The sequence below is a fragment of the Uloborus diversus genome, chromosome 9 (genome assembly GCF_026930045.1).
Source record: "Uloborus diversus isolate 005 chromosome 9, Udiv.v.3.1, whole genome shotgun sequence".
Lineage (NCBI taxonomy): Eukaryota > Metazoa > Arthropoda > Arachnida > Araneae > Uloboridae > Uloborus > Uloborus diversus.
Window position 1 is genome coordinate 35,593,997 of NC_072739.1, and position 6,975 is coordinate 35,600,971.

Genomic DNA, 6,975 nt, shown 5'->3' on the forward strand with positions numbered 1-6,975 from the left:
TAAAATCATTTTTTTCAAACTGATTGCCTCAAAATCACAATATTAGGCGACCTTCAAAAATATTAGAGAGGGGGGGACACTCTGGACTCTCCTCGAAATTGAAGTTTAAAAACGAAATTGTACTCCATCTTTCATAACGTTTATACCTTTTGTGAATGCATTATCGAAGGGATGGAGTTCAGGAACTCTCCTTCGGCAATATTTCGAAATTGAAGTTCCAAAAACGCAATTTTAGACGATGTTGGATAGGGCTAAAAGTGTTCGGGGCTCCCCGCCGTTAGTGTTTTGCCAATCGCAAACATTTTTCACTTTTGCAACATAAATCAATTCTGATCGGAAAGTCTACCCAAGTTAGTGGCAATTTAACCAGAAAAGAAGGAAAGGTGGGGAAGGGTATGGGCGACTCATGATAATGAACTGGCACCATTCCCCCATAGTTTTCATTTGGAAATAAATTATTTCGTAAGATAGCAGGTGGTGAAATTAGCCATAAAAAAAACCACTTCAGCGAAGTAGATACATTTTTTAAACGAGGTATACTTTCTAATATTCATTAATTTTAAAAAAATCAATAGGGGAACTGAATCCTCATCCCAGGGAGGGCCGCCGACTCACATCCCTCTTAAATCACTCAAATATAGCCTAAAGTGGCATTTTAAATATTTCAGCTTCGAAAAATTTTCGGAAGAGAACTCCCGAACCCCTTCTTCTGAATTCACCACAAATATCCTAAATTTGAGTTTTAAGAGGCTTTAGTTTCTAATACTTTTTTTTCTCTAGGAACAGTACCCCCCCTTACATATATACATGACTTATGACCGCCTAAAAGTTTTAATATTTTACTTTCGGAAACTTTTTGAAAGAAGCTTCCAACTCCCTTCCCCCTTAAGTTATCTAAAGATATCCCAAAACAGAGCTCTTAAAATTTCAGAAACAGAAATATTTCGGGCTGGGCGGCGGAATACCCCCCCCCCCTCTCTTTGTGTTTATTAAAGCAGTATAAGTTTAAGATTTATTTTTCTATTGAAAGAGCAACTCCCCTCCCTACATTAAAGACAACCCGAAGTTTTAATACTTCAATTTCGAAAATGTTCCGAGAAAGACCCCCGAATTCCCTAATTCTTAACTCACTCAAAAATAGCCAAATTAACAGTTTAATACTTCAGCATGGAGAAATTTTCGGGGAAGAAACCCCCCCCCCCCCCCGAACTTCTTCCCCTAAGTTCACTAAATTTGCAATTTCCCCTATTCATCACCGAAGTTTAAAAAATTTAAGTTCTAAAACTTATTGAGAGAAGGCCTTCGAATTCCTTCCTTAGTCCCCAAAGATAACCTAAAGCTGAGTTCTGAATACTTCAGCTTCGAATTTTTTTCGGGGAAGGGGAACCCCGAATCCCAAGACGGTCTAAAATTGCGCTTTTAAGACTCCAGCTTCGGAATTTCGCCTAAACAGAGCCCCCTCCCCCTTGACATTACCAAAGACAGCCTAAAAGTTTTAAGACTTCAATTACAAACACTTTTCGGGAGAGGGTCCCAATTCCCTTTCTCCTATGAAACAAGTATAGCCTCAAACAGTTTTTAATACATCAGCTACAAAACATTTTCCGTTTAGAACACCAAAACCATCTCAGCAATTCACCAAAGATTGCCTAAATTAGCGTTTTTAAGACTCCAATTGCCGATTTTTTTTTAAAACCTCCCCACACCATTAAAGACAGCCTCAACATTTTTGACTTTTAAATTTTTAAGAGTTTGCAGTGGGAAAATCCCGAACCACTCCTAGCTTCAAAAACGACTTTCAATTCAGTTTTTTCGATATTTTATTCTGGATCCCTTGAGTAGCCACCCCCTCCCTCATTTTAGATTGTCCAAAAATACAAACGTTTTAAGACCTCAGTATCGTGGGCCAATTTGCGGACTCACTATCTTTGCAAGAGCAGAGTTTTTTCGCAAATTCGTGATGCCGTTATTTTTCTCGTTTCCTTTTCTTTCTCTTGCCCCCCCCCCCCTCCCCTCATATTTCCATTCTAGCGAGTGTTAGATTGGAAGACATTAGAATTTAGTGATTCCTCAAGTCCAAGAATATTTTACCAGAAACATGTTGAAAATGCAGGAACAGTTGCCCATCGGTGTTTCAAAACAAGCTCGAAAATTCCCCCCCCTCTCCGAGTCTTTCCAAAATTCCCATTTTCACTAAAATCTTTAAAGTCCCTGATAGTTCCCGTTTTGCCTGGTGTGTGGACGCGCTATGTTGTGGCGTAAACATTTCACCCGTCAGCAATCACTCTTAATCAGGGGGTTTAGATTCAACTCTAAGACATTTTTTGAAAAAAAAAACGAAAGGATGATCGAAAATGGAAAGAGAAAAGGCTAAATTTTCAAATAGAGACGATTAATTAGATAAATCAGGGAGAATAATGAGCAACTTCGCGGTCTGCAATGCAGTGAGTTGGAAATAATGGAGCGAGTCTAAAAGCCACTCCTTCCAAAAGCACGTTGCAAACAAAACAAGCCCATGGTTGAAAATCGAGAGAGTGTCGATGTAAATTCGTAGTTATGGAACGGTTCAGTAATTAAAGCATATTTTTTAAACACTCAATTTTTCTTTTTTAAGTAAAAACTGAAGGAAAGTCATCGAATTTCTTTCCGTCCCGACCTCCGTCTCGGAAATTTTCTCCAGGACGGAAATCCATCCTGAGACGGAAGGTCTTGCACCCATGGTGATATTACTATAAGCTAAAAATATTTTTTTTAAAAACTTACAAAAAATAAATACATATATGAACAGAATTTATTCACTTCTAGTTATTAAAATATAGTTTTCAACTGTCAAAAATTTGAAAGGTACAAAGGATTGAAATTTTAAACACTAGGAGTAATTTTTCGCTAATCCAATGTGCAATGACGGTATGTCTCCCGAAAATAAATGTGTTTATTACTTACTAAAATGAAACTTGAAATAAGCTAATTTAAAGTAGCTTATGCCGAAACAACTTCTGATTGTCAAAAATATTAAAATATGCGCAAGATGCAATAGGACTGAAATCTCAAACACGTGATGCACTTTCCGGCGAAGGACGATTACAAAGGAAGCACATGGGTCTAAAAATAAATCCATTCATTAAAATTAAACATAAAATAAGTTTATATAAGGTAGCCTGTCATAAAATAACTTCCAATAGCCAAAAATATTGAAATATTTACAAGATGCAATAGGATTGCAACATCAAACACAAGACGCAAATCTCCGCGCAGTACAACTTCAAAGTTCTGCTTCAAAAGCAGATTCATTAATTAAAATTAAAATATAAAACAAGCTAATCTAAAGTAGCATACGTCAAAACAACGTTCTCTCGTCAAAAATATCAAAATATGTACCAGATGCTAACAGATCAAAATCTCAACCACGAGGTGCAGTTCCCCGCCATGTACGATTACAAAGAAAGCACATTGGACCAAAAAAAAATCCATTCATTAAAATTAAACTTGAAATAAGCTAATATAAGGTAGCCTATATCAACTTAACTTTCGATTATCTAAAATATTAAAATATTTACAGGTTGCAAGAGGATTGAAATTTCTATCACGAAATGCAATTTTTGGCGCGCAATACGATTTCGAATTCAACATGGCTCCTTAAATAAAATCATTCATTCTTTGTGTTTGGAGATCGTTTCTGCGGGACCGTACGGATTTTTCACTTCCCGAATGCACTGTATCTAATCACTGTCTTGGTCGTCAATATTTCTTCAGAAATGGGAGTCAATTCAGACTTATTTCCTTGTGAACAACAAACGATAGGGTTAATATAAGAATAATGAATCGGATACAGACGCATTAAGTAGCTAAAACATTACTAACTAAAATTTAAAATGTTTCACCAAGCAATAAGCCAACCAATATAATCAATGAATCAGGGTTGGCAAGGTTTTGGACACTACGGTAAAAACCACGGTTTTTACCGTCCTGTCCAAAACCCTTGTGTTAAAACTGTCCAAAACTATATTTTTAGAAAAATTGTATTCTGTTAGAAAACATCAAAAACAGAATAAAATGTATCAAAGTAATGTTTTAGATAGAACATTTATTCAATGAGAACATTCAACTTATTTATGCAGCTGATTTAAAACTAGTTATATAGAAGTTGAATTCTTGATTAAAATTTCAATTTGTATGCATGATTTTATTTAGCTTTTTTACATTAGTAACCAAATTTCCCTATGTTTATGCAGGTGGTCAAATAAAAGCAGGGTTTTTATCATCCTGTTCAAAACCATTGTGTCCAAAACTACTTTTTGAGATTTTGTGAGAAAAAAATCAAAAACAGAACAAAATGTATCAAAATTATATTTTTGACCATTTAATATATTTATTCAATGTGAACATTCAAGTATAAATATATATATATATATATATATATATATATATATATATATATATATATATATATATATATATATATATATATATATATATGTGTGTGTGTGTAACTTATTTATGTAGCTGATTTTAATCTAGTTACATAGAAATTAAATTCTACAATAAAAATTTCAATTTGCATGCAGGAGTTTTTTTTTTTTTTTCTACAAACCAAATTTTTCAACATTTATGCATGTATGCAAAAGAAAGTGTTCAAAATATGGTGCTATAACTGACTTAAATGCAATAAATTACAATTTTTTTTATAGTTACAGAATCAATGTATTATATTAAAAATATGAACAAAAAACGAAAAGCACTAGTTTTATAACATAAGTGTTTCATCATCAATTTCTTGTTCTTTCATCTATGATTTAAAAAATAATTTTCGTTAAACCATCATGTAAAACTTATTTGAAAAAACCATTTTAAATTTTTTTTTCTTTGGTTCCTAAATATTGCACATTTTGTAATATTCCTTTGAGTTATAAATGGAACTGAAATTAGTTGTCTTGTGAATTTCCTTTCATAACTCTACCAACTGTTACATAAGAAATTTATTGGCAATTTTTTTAAGTAAAATATTTTTAATTAACATTTTGGAGAAAAATATTACCAAATATTCATTAATTAAACCTCATTATTATCTATAATTATGCATTACGAATATTGCAGTAAATATGAATTGATTAGATAACACCTCTTTAGCTTTAGCATAGTTTTGGACAGTTTAAGACAGTTTCGGACACTTTTGGACGGTAAAAACCACCTGTCCTGTCCTAAACCAGTTTTGGGACAGTCCAAAACCCAACCCTGCAATGAATCAAAATAATAAAACACGTTTAATACCTCTAAAATTTTAGCGACACTTATAAAAGACACTAGACCAAAAACAATGTCTTATAAGAAATACGGTAGAAAAACTACAAATTGACTTACCAACATAAAAACAAATGTTGCAACGGATTTTCAGAGACTGACGCGCAGCACGTGCTACCGAAAAAAATAATCAGTGTTGCGACAAGTCATTCGAGTTACTGAACTTTAATCAGTGAGCTGTATAGTAACCCTGGAGTGCGGATCGCGTCGAATCGGATTGGGGTAGAGTGTAACCTTCGAATCTCGCCAATGTTCCCCTCGTTAGGCTTAGAAACTGGTCTTAGCATTGGAGTCTACGAGGACGCTCGCAAGCTTTAAAAAATATTTAAAAATAACCCATTTGCTTTTTGTTATCAAATGACCGGTTTTTAGCCACATCACGTTGTCGGTCGGCTGAATATATACATCATTAAACAGAACAATTCTTTACTTTTATTTAGTATTAGAATAAAAATTTGGCTACTTTTCGGCAACCATTATTGCCAAGACTCGGGTTGACGTGAGATGACGTAGAAGGAGAGGGAGGGAACTTCCATCTCTCGGAGCGCTCGCAGATATGTTTTTCTTTCCCTTCGTTTTTTGTTTGTTTCGCTTAATAAGAGTAAGAATAAACAGATAATTTGTTCATGAAAATTTTAATTGTATAATTAAAAATGTTAGTATTTTTCATCGAGAACGTAGGATTATTTAATACAGTACTTCTTAAACAAATGCAGATTTATTTCAATTTATTAACCATTTACCTACTGTAAAAGCACTTAAACGAGTCGTAATTTTTGCGAAAATGAACGTATCGGTGACTTTGCGAGATAAAAAATTTAGTGAATTGTATGTGAATAGAATAGAAAGTTTAAATATTTCGGCTTAAATTTTCGCGATAATAATGAGCTCGCGAAAATTAAAGTAAAACGAAAACAAGTCTTTTTACATTCACAGTATTGTTTTTGTATGTTTCTCTCTTTATCTCTTTTCTACAAGGAAGTTTTAGGTTTTCTTTCTCAAGTATTCAGCAGATATTTTTTTGTAAGTATTGTGTTGTCTTCCTAAAATTTATTCAAAAAAAACCAACATTATCAGAAACATAAAAAAAAAAAAGGTTTTTAGCTAAAACTATGAGGTATAATAATTTTTGAATCACAGATTTTTTTTTCCCCCCGATCGTCAGGAAAGAATTTATTGAAGAAAAAAAACTTATCAATTTTCCTTTTACACAATTCCGAGTTTTTTTTTACAGATTTGTGACATATCGCATTATATTTTCATCTTTTTGAGAACTATTTCTTTTGCAATGTAAAGAAATAGTTGGAAAAAATTAAAAGAAATTATGTTTAAACTCCCAACATTATTATTAATTATTTTAAAATCATAAACACTTAGAAAGTTTAACAACAAAGTTATCTAAGAATAACAAAAATCAAAAAATTTTTATTCTCATAAAAGATTAGCACTTTCTTCTTCATTTTCTTCAGTTTTATTCTATACAGATTTGGCATTTAAAAGCTGTGGAAACTAAACTTTTTAAAACTAACAGGAATTCAGAAATTAAAAAGTACTTTTAAAAAGCAGTCGTATAGCATAAAGTCATAATGTGACGGTACTTCCCAATATGGAGTATCTACGTATTTTTCTTAGATTCATTTACATCTACAAAGAATGTCGGAACTATATAGGCTTGGA